The sequence below is a fragment of the Globicephala melas genome, chromosome 8 (assembly GCF_963455315.2).
Source record: "Globicephala melas chromosome 8, mGloMel1.2, whole genome shotgun sequence".
Taxonomy (NCBI): domain Eukaryota; kingdom Metazoa; phylum Chordata; class Mammalia; order Artiodactyla; family Delphinidae; genus Globicephala; species Globicephala melas.
In genome coordinates this window covers 17,944,159-17,957,013 of record NC_083321.1, presented here as the reverse complement: position 1 = coordinate 17,957,013, position 12,855 = coordinate 17,944,159, and the positions used below count along the sequence as shown (strand labels likewise).

General features: G+C 40.6%; 1 protein-coding gene across 14 annotated transcripts in view; it reads right to left on the bottom strand.

Annotated features, from left to right (window-relative positions):
- The window catches only part of LRRC4C (leucine rich repeat containing 4C), a 1,216,832-nt gene extending 1,204,262 nt beyond the window's left edge, over positions 1-12,570 (bottom strand). For 12 of the 14 annotated variants that reach the window (XM_060303337.1, XM_060303327.1, XM_060303330.1 and 9 more), the window contains exon 1: positions 11,580-12,550. The gene's annotated coding sequence lies outside the window, so the exon portion shown is untranslated. Of the gene's footprint in view, positions 1-10,365; positions 10,491-11,579 lie in introns of those variants that run through there. The other 2 variants (XR_009564875.1, XM_060303334.1) reach the window with 2 other exon arrangements.
- Positions 12,571-12,855: the final 285 nt, after the last annotated feature.

The window sequence follows — 12,855 nt, the reverse complement described above, 5'->3', positions numbered from 1 at the left end:
CTTTTTGGAGCTCTATTTCATAAGCATCCACAAAATTTCTGCTTTAAAATTGAGAAATGATTGCCCCTTAATCAGCTATTTGTTATACCGGGCTACATAAATATATGCAGTGTCATCCATAAATATCTTATGACAGAATGCAGCAACAATTAACATTCGCATAGAGCTTTAAAGTCTACAAAGCTTTTTCTTACATATCCAAACAAAATCGCAGGTATTCCCCTGTGAGGGAAAGTACTACATATTATTTAAATAACTTAGAAGGCAGAATACCATATTTCTAAACATAGCTATTTGATTCAGCTAGGCCTCTGTTATGTGATCTTGGCCATTTATTTAACCTCTTTGAGGTTAAGTGTCTCCATCTTTTTTTTTTTTTAATGTATATTTATTTTTGGCTGTGTTGGGTCTTCGTTTCTGCGCGAGGGCTTTTGCTAGTTGCAGCTAGCGGGGTTCACTCTTCATTGCGGCGTGCGGGCCTCTCACTATCGCAGCCTCTCTTGTTGCGGAGCACAAGTTCCAGACGCGCAGGCTCATAGTTGTGGCTCACAGGCCCAGTTGCTCCGCGGCATGTGGGATCTTCCCAGACCAGGGCTCGAACCTGTGTCCCCTGCACTGGCAGGCACATTCTCAACCACTGCACCACCAGGGAAGCCCTCCATCTTTAACATTTCTATAATACCTACCTCATATTTTTTTTTCAGGGTTTCAAATTTTTGATAATGAACATAAAGTTCCAGACACATAGTAAATGCTAAATAAATGCTAGCTGTTAACATGCTCCAGATTTTACAGATAGAAACACTGTCCTTGTTTAAAGATGTTTACATCAAATAACAGAGAAATGAGACAGCTGTCAGTATATAACTAGGGTTGCAGGTTGAGAAGACTTGGAGTTATTATGAAAGGCAGTTCCTGCTTCTCACTCCTAGCAAGAAGACAGGAGAGTTGAGGACTAAAGTGCTATTACAAGGCAGGAGCTAGCACAGACAACGCCTCTAATCTGAAGCCCTTGATGACTTAAAACCATGTACGTGTCTGGGACTGAGATTAGAACAAAGGGTGCAGATTTGAAAGCAATCAAAGATATCACCAAAGAAGGTGGACCTGAGACAGATGTTGGAAAACTTGGAGTAGAGGATGACACTAAAGGTATAAAACGCCAGAGAAGGAAGCAGGCAATCAGGAAGTCCTAGCAAGCTAGCAGGTGAGGTTGTAGTCTGAATAAATGTCAGACAGGAGCTGCTGCCTGACACCGACTTTTCTGCATCTTCTGTGGCCTCTACTTGGTAAGAGGGCAAGGGGAAAAGATGACAGAAATAGGGAAATATTTCCTTATATTCTGGACTCTGAAATCACTAACCATTTTGGGAGCTGGTACAGGTAAGTGAATACTGGGTTGACCAAAAATTTCATTCCAGTTCTTCCATAAGATGTTATGGAAAAACCCAAACCAACTTTTTGGCCAACGCAATAGATATCGAGGATGGTAGGTTTTTCTGGAACCGTATTCAGCCCCAGACAGGAAGAGGAAATTATCCCTTTTTCTGTTTCTGAATCTCATAGCTCTGTTCTCATCAGGGACAGAGTCAAGATGTTATTTAAACAGAAGCCTGACAGGTGACTCAGCACTTCCCACCCCCACGGACAGTAATGACTAAAGAATCAATTTGATTGAATGGCTCCCTCTTGATGGGTAAAAACCTCTGTGGCTTCTTCAAGTAGGTGACATGGTCAGAATTAGAGCTGACCACCTTCAAAGAGTCTCCCTTTTGCTTCTCCTGGATTCTTACCTTGGATCCAGTTTCTAAGTCAAGAAAAACTGACATCCTATGAGAGTACCTGGCAAACTTCTAAATTTATTGTTGTGGAACAGTCATCCCTTGGCTTGAGAGAAAGAGAAACTGTCATCTACTTACAGCAGAAAACGTGTCCCTCAAATCTCCAAGAACTCCAAATTAAAGAAGTGGGATGGTCACAGAACAGCCTTTCTAGCAACTCTTCATGGCTGTGCTAAGTGCCATTCCATCCTGAGCTGTCAGCTTATAGACATGCTCCCTCTAGAACATACCATTAGAGAGGTTTGGACCATCTGTCTGCCCGACAGACCATCTGTATAAAGCACTAGCTCCCCTTCCAGAAAACAGAAAAGGGACATATTCAAATCTTGACAAGGAAGAAAGTGAGGACACTAGAGAGACGAGTCTTTGTACCTTTGCTTCCAAGCTCTCTTTATAGCGATCATTGGTAGAAAAGGAAAGGAGTCCAAGAAAATTTTGAAGGTAGAAAATATTATAGCAAAACAGAAAACAATTTTCACCCAAGAAGCATAGAAAAAATCAAAATAAATAGGGAAAAACAGAAAGCACTGCGTATAACTTTAAGTGTTTGCAAGGATAAAGTGCAAGATGGGAGGAATCAAGGGACACAGGCTCTGAGCCAGATGCACCCAGACAGACAGATGTCATGCACTGCAGGTAATGACTCATTTCCCAGGGCAAATCACAAGTTGTCTGAGGCTCAATTTCCTCATCTGTATCCTGAAAATAATGATACTCCCTTTTCACAACTGTGACATTCCCACCATATCATCTGTAGTATCATGGTGTTCAGTTCATGATAGCCCTTGTGTTAATCTTGTGATTTTCTTAAGGACTTTTATAGGGCCCATCCCATATCTTTATTCCTACCCACCAACTACAGGTTTGAAGGGAAAAAATTACATTGTGTACAACTTTGTTTTCCATACTATAACTGTAATATCACAGTAGACTTAGTGGGTGTTCAATAAACACACGTTGAATAAATGACACTATTGAAATGACAACAGAAGTAAAGGATGTATAATCCACAACAGCATTCACTGAGAACTCTGATTTACTTATGCAAAAGGGACCTTGTGCTAGATCCATGATACAGTTCTTAGATTCAGGAGTAGAAATATATATATATATATATATATATATATATATATATATATATATATATGTATATATATGTATATGTATATATACACATACATATATATGTATGTATAAATGTCTGGTGTATATGCACATGAGTATATATGTGTTGTGCATGTGTGCATGTTTCTCCCCAGTCAAATGAGTCTTGGGAGAAAAACACGTACCAGCTAGGGAGAACAGAATTCCATTTAGTCCAAGCTTGGAAAAAGTACACCAGTGCCTATAGTGATGGGAGAGATGAGATGAAAATGAAACTTGAAGTGGCAAAGACACAACCAGTAGAATCACGGCAGTAAGGAAAGACGGGTCAAGGAAGAGAAAGATAAAGGAAGTAGCATTGACCAGATGAACACAGGAAGAAAGCCGTTTGTGTGCGAGAGAGACTCCAGGTCGTGTAAACGTTTGCAGTCTGGAGACACTCAAAAACTTCTAACCTGCATGCATATGTGCTGTCGCTGTGGGCACTGGAGTCAGTCCAGGTTGACTGATAAAAGGTTTAATGTGTAATAATAGCACAGGTTTCTTGGGAGATGAAAGATTCTCAGCAAAAGTCACACAGAAACATGGCTTTTCTGAAGAAGAGCGAGTAGTTTCATCCTTGTGTGTATTCATATTCAGTATGTTTATTGTCACTATACCAAGTAAACGTCTCCAACAGGAGAAAAAAAGAGCAAAGTCATTCATTCTTTGTGTTACTAATCATTGGCCTGTTTTCAGGTTTTCAGGAAAGAATTTGCCTTTACTAAAGTGATTGTTCAAAATGCTTGCACTTCACACATTTTTTACTCTGTTATCCCAACATTTGTCTCACTCTGTATGAAAAACTTTTCTTTAATGAAGCACTTGTTCCATATTGAGTATCTACAAGATTCCAGGTATATATAGTCAAAGATTTTCACTCAAATCATACTTTTCAAAAGAAGTACATCCTGAACAATTGTGTGTTTATTTGGGCCTTCCTTTTGTGACCTGTTACCTACAACATGAATATAAAAATCAAAAGCACCTACATAAAGGATTTTAATCTCCCATACAGGAATGGTTTACCACCAAACATTTAAAATGCTGATTTATTTTTGCTCATATATATTAAAAAAGCAATAGCTAGAACATCAGAAACTGAAGAAAAATCACTGAAAATATCTACATTAAATATAAAACCTAGAGAAGTTTTGCAGGGATGAGAGAAAAGGTAGAGTTGAAATTTTCTTTTTTCTTTGTCAGGATAAAGTCAAAGGAAGATGGTTACCTTTTCTCTTTATCAAGAAATCTTTCAGGGCAGGGCTTCCCTGGTGGCGCAGTGGTTAAGAATCTGCCTGCCAATGCAAGGGACATGGGTTCAAGCCCTGGCCTGGGAGGATCCCACATGCCGCGGAGCAACTAAGCCTGTGCGCTACAACTACTGAGCCTGAGCTCTAGAGCCCGCAAGCCACAACTACTGAGCCCATGTGCCACAACTACTGAAGTCTGCGTGCCTAGAGCCCGTGCTCCACAACGAAAAGCCACGACAATGAGAAGCCCGTGCACCGCAACGAAGAGTAGCCCCCACTCACCACACCTAAAGAAAGCTTGTACACAGCAACGAAGACCCAACACAGCCATAAATAAATAAATAAATAAATTTATTTTTTTTTTAAAAAAGAAATCTTTCAAAATGTGACCCTTTCTCCTGTTTACAACCAAGCATTGAGCTGTATTCCCAAGCTCACAGCATTTTAGGATCTGACTTTAGAAAGCATTCCTCAGCTCATGAAATTCTGACTTGGTCCTCTTTGTGTCTCTAGTCTCCTTGAACGCTCTGCACCAAATCACTCCTTTTCTATCAACATGTCCCCCACTGACATCAATATTGCTGAAAGAACTTTGGGTCTGAGTGAAAAAAAAAGAAAAATAATATTGCTGAAAGATAATTTTCCTCCTATTTCATATTTTTAAGGCCAGAGACATGGATATTCACTTTTTTGTTCATTGATGTGAGGTGACAATTTGTATAAGCCCTGGCACCGTGGAGTACAAGAAGGTTTATATGCAAACTGAGGTTGCTAAATTACTATCATAATCAATACTAGTACTACTAATTATTATTATAAGTAAATAAATACAACTATTGTTATTATGAGATATCTTTTATTGAGCGCTGACTAAATTTCAATCTCTGTTCTAGGTCCTTTATAAGTTTTATTTTCCTTAATCTTTTTGTGACGATCCTACAAGGTGAGATAAGGAAATATGGGTACAAAGGTAATCTGCACAAAGTTACATAACTAATGAGTAGATAAACATGTTGAGAGATACTTCTCAAAGTAACGTCTGCAAATACAGCCCAATACTACTTACTATGTAATGTCATAGAAGAGACCTTCATTTCTTTACTTTGTTCCTTGTCTTGTAACTGCAGGACTTTTATACCATTGCCATCACTCCACATGCCATCAAATATTCCAATAAGACTTTGATAATGGTCAAAGTTTGAGGAGATCTACCTCAAGCTACGCATGCCTCCAGAGGCCACAAAAATGTGGCACTGATGATGCACTTTATCAGGGACCCACTGGTTCAGGGAAATGGCCCTTCAGAGGTCCCTTAGAGACACTGAGACCACATCTTTCCACTGACAGAGTGAGTTTATAATGGGAACAAGATTATTTGATTTGCATTTAGAGGAAGCTTGCTCTGCCCTGTCTATATTCAGGGATTTATGTGAAGAAGCATTGGGTTTGCAACCTAAACAACAAAACATGGCAGAGAAGAATATACATGGGCTCTGCAGTGAATTGGTATTTGTGGCAAAGAAGTGAATCACTTTTCACCTTACCTGTAATATAAGAATAATAATATCATCTTATCGATTTTTTGAGAAGTAAAAAATCTAACCTACTTAGAATAGTGCCTGGCACACAGAATACATTTGTTGAATATATGACAGAATTAATTATAATTTATTGTACTTTCTAGATGTGTGCTGCCAATGTAATCTGCAGTATATTGCACAGGAAATTTCCTTAGTTCCGTGCAGTACTCTAAACGTGAATCCTGATGCTTGAGGCTCTGATAGAGGCCAGTGAACTTGTGTTTGTTATTTTGACAAATTGATGTCCCTCTTCTCTTTCTCACTGTATGAGATTTGGAATGTAAGGAATGGGATCTTAAAATCCAGGAAGCGTGGATGTTGTCTTCCTTCTCTGCAAGCCATAAAATACACTTCATCCATTCATGTAAGGATAAAAAGAACCCACAATCTGAAGGACAAAACCCTGCTCCTTTCGTGCACAGGGAAAGGCTGACTTTGCAGAACAGAAATACCTGGGTCAAGTGGTACCAGCCGTGCAGAGTTAGCAAAGCAGAATTGGACTCATCACTGACAGCTCAGCTCAGCTACATTAATAGGAACAAGGATTTTTACATCTTTTGCAATATGTTCTTGAACTAAATAGAGGTCATATACAATGACCTTGACCCACAGAGGTCAGACTCTGGCAGGGGAATCTTGAGTCTGTTCAACTATCAAGTCCAAATTCTAGGAGGCAGCCTTGAAGACTGCAGCATGCCCTGTCCAAATGCAGAAATTGCAGCAGAGAGACAGGAGCAGGAACATCCTTCTACATCCCCCACAGCAATGATCACAGTGCTTGTACCTGGTAGGTGTTTAATAACTATGCATCCTTTCACTGACTGTGAACAAAACGAGATGTTAGATAAAGTGCAATGTTAACACCGCTTGCTGACATCTAGACTTGTGCTTCTGCAACCACATATGGGTGGGTGCACACGATTCTCACTGCTTACATTCAGTATCATTTCAGAAGTTGTAAGCATAAGTGAGGTGACATCTGGAAAGGGCACTTCGTTTGTTCCAAGAAAGGATCTGATGAAACCATGGTATGTGAAATGAGCCAATTTACAGAAATCTAGCTTTCCCTCTCTAGTTTTACTTAGCTCTCAGATTATATTTGGGGCTTTTGCCCACCTGCATCACTTACATAAATACACTGAATTAGTGTGGTCTTTCTAATTTTTAAGCCAGACAAAAGAGGAAAGAGACTGTATATATGAACTACCTGTAGAGCTCCAATTTCGTGTCAAGGGTTTTACCAAGGACTATATTATACAATCATTTATTCATTCATCACAAATGCCCTCTGAATGACTGATCGTCCCTCTTTTACAGATTGGATAGCTGAGTCTCTAAGAGATTAGGTATCTGACCTCAAGTCTGACCATCTCCAAAGCCAGTTCTCACCACTACCATGTTCTCTTGCCATCATGATTCCAACTCAGCCTTTGAATCCTGGTCTATCTACCCCCCAAACGTAACTCAGTGTGACAATCATCATGACCTATGCTGTTACTACAAAAAAATACCCTACTGATACAAGTTCCAAGTGTAACTCAAATTCTAGTCAATAGCATCATTGAGGACTAGACAGAGTTTTCTGAAGCCCACAAATCTTGTAAGGATCTGTGTATTCCTACAGAAAAGCTTAGAGAGTGCAAGTCCTTCTTGTCCTTTCTGGATACCCAGTGCAAATGGATTCAGGTTATCACACATTTTCTGATTTTTATGAATCTAAAATTGTACCTCCTATAATTTGGTCAATTACCTGCACGTGCGTACATGCACACATGCACATGTGCGTGCACACACACACACACACACAAATCCACAAGTAACTAAGGATATACCATAGAAATTACTGAGAAGAGGTATAGTCAACACACATGAGAAACACCCAAATTACAACAATGCAAATATTGATTTTACCGTCATGAAGAAAAGACCAGTGCTCCTGCTTAATCAATTTAATTTAAAATTATATTGGTGACACTATTTTGTAGAGTCTTGAACCATGTATGAAATTATCGTTACTATAGTACTTTACATTTCTGTAGCAATACCTAATTACAGATCATTTTATTTTGCAATACTTCATAATCTTCATGACAACATTATGAGTTAAGAATGCTTTTTTCCAAGTCGTATAGAAGGAAATTGGGGTTCTGAGACGTTGCGCGACGTGCTGACCATGAAGCAGCACTGTCAAGGACTGACTGACACCTTCCGTTTCTCAATCCAGGGTTTCCGTCTCCTGATTCTAACTCCAGCCCCTGTTCTCCCCCATCTTAGCTGTGATGACTGAGTCTCCAGTGGCAATGCAGATAATTGAGTGAATTGATTTAGTCAATTGCAAAGCCCCTGTCCTATTTGCACTTCAATGAATCCATCTTTTCTTTTGTAATTTATTGGGGGACGCTGAGAGGTTATTTTTAAGTGATAAAAACAACACAAGAACACACAAAGGCATCTGGCATCAGAGGGTGCATCTCTTTCATCCCCAAAGTTGGCATCTGCTGCCGTGAGCTGATGCTATTGCCTATTAGCATTAGCCCCAATCAGCATCAGTTCCTGGAGCTAACACACAGCTCCAGGCTGTTGTAATGACTCAGCAATCAAAACTTCAAGTTTAGTCGGCTGGGTCCTCACCCACCTCCAGGGCCAGAGCTCCAAGAGCCCCTTTTTGCTCTTCAACTTACTGGGTGATCTTTCTGGCTTCCTTTAAAGGTTCTCAGTAGCTGACTTTCCAGCTGTCAGCTCTGTTTGTTACAGAAGGAAAGAGCCATTCATGTGTTAAGTGCCCTGGGTCTTAAAAACACAGAAGCACTCTGGAGAATGTTGGGCATGGGTTGGCTTAGTTGAGCAAAGACCCACAGAAAGGCTGGCCAACTGACTGGAACTAAATAGAGAAGGAATTAGAATTGACTTTATTCTCCCCAAATAAACTCAAGGCAACCCTTTACCAATTCATTTTTTAAAAATATAACCCTGCATCTATTTCCTCTAGGGAACTTCAGCCTTTTCTTTGGCAACTCTGACACGTTACTTTTACTGAGATGGAAAGCTCCCTTCCTTTTCCTTTCTTTTCTGAACTCCCTAAGCAAAAAAAAAAAAAAAAAAAAAAAAAACCCTGTTAAACTGTGAAACACTATCACAAAACAAAGCCGGAAAAGACAAAAGAATGCCATGGATCTGGAGCCAGTCCTGATTGGAAGCAGTTTACCACTGCTCTGACGGGAGCTGATAATAAAGATACAAAGTTACAGTTGCCCAAGCAGCATCAGAAAAACTTGAGGTGCCAGGGAGCTGCTTTGCTCACTGCATGAGCTGTAATCAGAAAATCCTGAGTTGGCATGTACCCCACTTCTATTATTACCCTAAAGTAAGTGATAATGAAAGTGTTGCTATGGCTAGAAGATTCACTGAGTACAATGATTAAATCTCAAATACACAAAAGCCAAGATGTTATCTTTATTATTTTTTTAAAGATGGTGTTGTGAGTAATCTATGCAATTAATTTTTACCAACAGCACAAGTCTAAATATACCCACACTGGGTGAGAATGTGAATGGGAGGAGGAACAGTCAAAATGAAATACCCTCAATAAGAAGAGGCACTAATTTGCCAACTTCCAGAAAGGCATTTTCAGAGGGCTTCTCTCTGTGCAGAACTGCCCTGACACAAAATAGATGACGTCAAATACTGGCCTCTGTACCTGGCACTGGTTATATCAGGAGCTGCGGGCTAACGAAGAGCTGACCGACCTAGAGAATGGCGATAGTCCAGGCAGAGCTGGGCAACCTCCAACCCCCTGACATAACCCACTGGCACTTGCTGCATCAGGGCTCTGCTCTCTCCCTAGAACAGTAAACTTTCTGTTTCTTGTTTACATATTGCACTTGCCTTCAGGCTTCATGAGTCCCAGGTTGTTTTCTCCACAAAGAAAATGAAATTTTACTGGGGGTCTCTCCTATGTTCAAGTCATTTAAAAATGATAAAATCCCCTCTCTTGATAAGGGAAATGTAAGTGGAATCTATGAGTAACAGATGAAAATATCCTGAGCAGAAATAGTTGATAAGAAAGACACATCATAAATTATACTGACTGGAAAGAGTTTACCCATAGGTTTGTTGTTGTTTTCTGTTTTTTTTTTTTTTTAACGAAGAGGACAGTGTGGAGTAAGTATCAGTTACAGGATGAAAAAGGGGAGGGATCTTTTAACAGCTGCCCTCCTTTAACTGTTTCACTAATGTCATTATGCAGAAAACAACAAATAGATGGCAGGGATAGCCTATGGCAATACCAGAGTCAAATCTCACGTTTAAGTATTTTTTATCTTTTTAGTTCAGGATTTTCAAAACACTCCTTTTAAAGAAAAAAGAAATAATATTATTGTTCTGAATATGATCTTTGACATCTCTCAACTTGGCTCTCATAAATCTTTGACCCAGTCAACTGTCTCTGAATAAAATCTTTCATGTTACAATTTGCACCATCTCTCTATCTATACACAGACATCCTAAGAAACACTTATGCATGCCCCCCCCCCCGCCTAGTTAACATACCTGTCATCTCTTCCATGAATATGTTCACAGTAACAGTTCGAGTTGGCTAACATTCCATGAAATATCACTACTCCTTTTAGAAGAAGCCATCCATATGCTTTGACTAAAGCTCTATTGCTTTCACTTGGGGTCTCAGCAGTTTAGAAGTATATTTACGACTGATTCTCACTTCTTGGGAGAAGCTAAGGGGTGCCAATGCAGAGATAAAAATACTCGCAGATAGAGCAACACAGATGCTTTCACAATGAAATGGTGTTTTGTTTTAATTAAATAACCTCAGAACAGAAACAGGTAAACTATCTACCTTTCGCTTTGAAGGAAAGGGAAAGGGAAAAAAGAAAAAGAAAAAGAAAAAAAAGCACAGCTAACCACTGTGCTTTAGGAAACACTAAAGGACTGAGTTAGGCAAGATGTTTGACTGAAGTCACCTGAATTCCTGATGCTGCCTGCTTGCTTTTACAGCCAAGAGTAGACGATTAAGAGCAATTTGCAGCCACACTCCCTCCTCTAGGGACCACGTAGGGTAAGGGGATGTTCCAAAATGTGAGACACTAGTCTTAATCAGGCGACACTGCATCCAGAAAGGTTAATGAGATGCAATAGCAAGAGAATCAGTGAAAAAAAGAGGTTCAAAATACTAAACAATTTCCACTTTGTTCTCATTTGCTCCAATTAAGAGCTCCTGAAACAGCTTTTCTGTACTCCACACATTCGCCACTCCAAGACCAGATTTAACTATTCAGGAAAAAAATAAGTGCTATGGAAAAAAAAAAGTCTGCTATTAAGTTATCATAAAAGTCCGGATGCACCCCCGACTCCCACCCTGGGTCTCTGGGCAGAAACACTTTTACCTCTCACTCAGAGCCCCTGCCAGTAGCTTTTCTGATTTTTCCCCTCAAATTTAAAGAGTATTTCAAGGAGGGAGAAGCCTGGAATTATTTTTTTCTAAATTTCATAAATGCAGAATTCACTGTGTAAATACTAGATAAATAAAGTGTGTAAAAATGGGAGGAAGGATGGGGGCATGGTTATACAAACGGAAATAATCCCCATGGCATGAAAACTGCCCCAAAATGTCACACACTGAGTTCTTCTGAGCATTACAATCTCTAAAAATGTGCTTCTAAACTGCCTGTGGATTTCCGAAAACAAACAGGAAAACACAAACATTCCAGGAAAGCGAGAACCAGGATCTAAGTAGTCCCACGACTTACCTTCTTTATGGATCCTCAAAGTTCACCAGGCAAATTTAAAATCCTCTATTTATCTTGCACTACTTTCTTTTCTTTTCTTCTTCTTCTTTTTTAAAGTCACACAGGAGAAAAATAATCAGTTTTCAAAGGTTCCATTGATCTGATCTTCCAGCACCAGCAAAAAACGTGTCCAAGAGACTCCGCCAAAAAGTAAGCCAAAAACTCATCAAAGGCAAAAAGAAGAAGGGAGTGGGGAAGGAAGGGGGTGGTGAAAGCTGAGGGGCTTTGGGCCGGGAGCCCAAGTACCCAGAGAAAATTTTCACGCTGTTAAAACCTACAGTACGATGTACCTGCTTTGGCTGTCACACAAACACACACACTCTTGGACACTCACACGTTCTCTTTCACGCAAAAGCAGGCACCCACACTCACAAACACGCACAAACACGCACACACTCACACAGACCCGTGTGATGAAACTGTCAGTGGTAACCTCCAATAGCTGCTGAGTGCTGCAGATGGTACGGCTCACTGCTACCTTCCCAGATCGGTGTAGGATCAAAAGAGCATCCAAAATCAATGGGGGGCCCCCCAGGACCAGGTAGATTCCGGATCCCTCTCCCCCAGGCAGATTTATCAAGCCAGGAGCGGGTCAATCAGCAGAGGTGTCTGCTTGCTGGGTGCCCCGGATTATGGCAAGGTTATTCATCTTGATGTGCTGCATCCTCCACCCCCAACATTCGGCAGCCTGCATTGAGATGACTGCCAGAGCTGTGTCTGTCCCTGCTCTACTGCATTTTGCTCAGCCCTCTGCTGCTGCAAGTGAGACACGGTGGAGGCAGGAATACTAATAAGGTGGTTAGCTACAGTTTCTTCAAGGCAGTCGGCGAGCAGTACAGTCCATGTGTACTTCCCAGTGCTCTGTGTGTGTGCCTGGATGTCTGCAGGGACAGCAGCGAATCCATCACCGGCCAGGAGGCGAGATGGTTTGCATCCTGCCTGGGAGGACGATATCATCGGAATCATCACTGTCCTGCAACGGCATTGTCTATGACAGTATTTTGTCTGGGATAAAAAAAGGGGGGTGGGTGGGCGGTGTTAATGGTTTAGAAGCCTAGAGCTGGCATTTGAATGAGAGAGAGAGAGAGAGAGAGAGAGAGAGAGAGAGAGAGAGAGAGAGAGAAATGTCCAGGGAGACAAATTAGCTTTATAAATAAGCTCCAAGAAGACCAAGGCAAAATTTTAACATGCCACTACCCTGGCTGTTAAATGCAAATACAGAGCGATTTCAAAAACC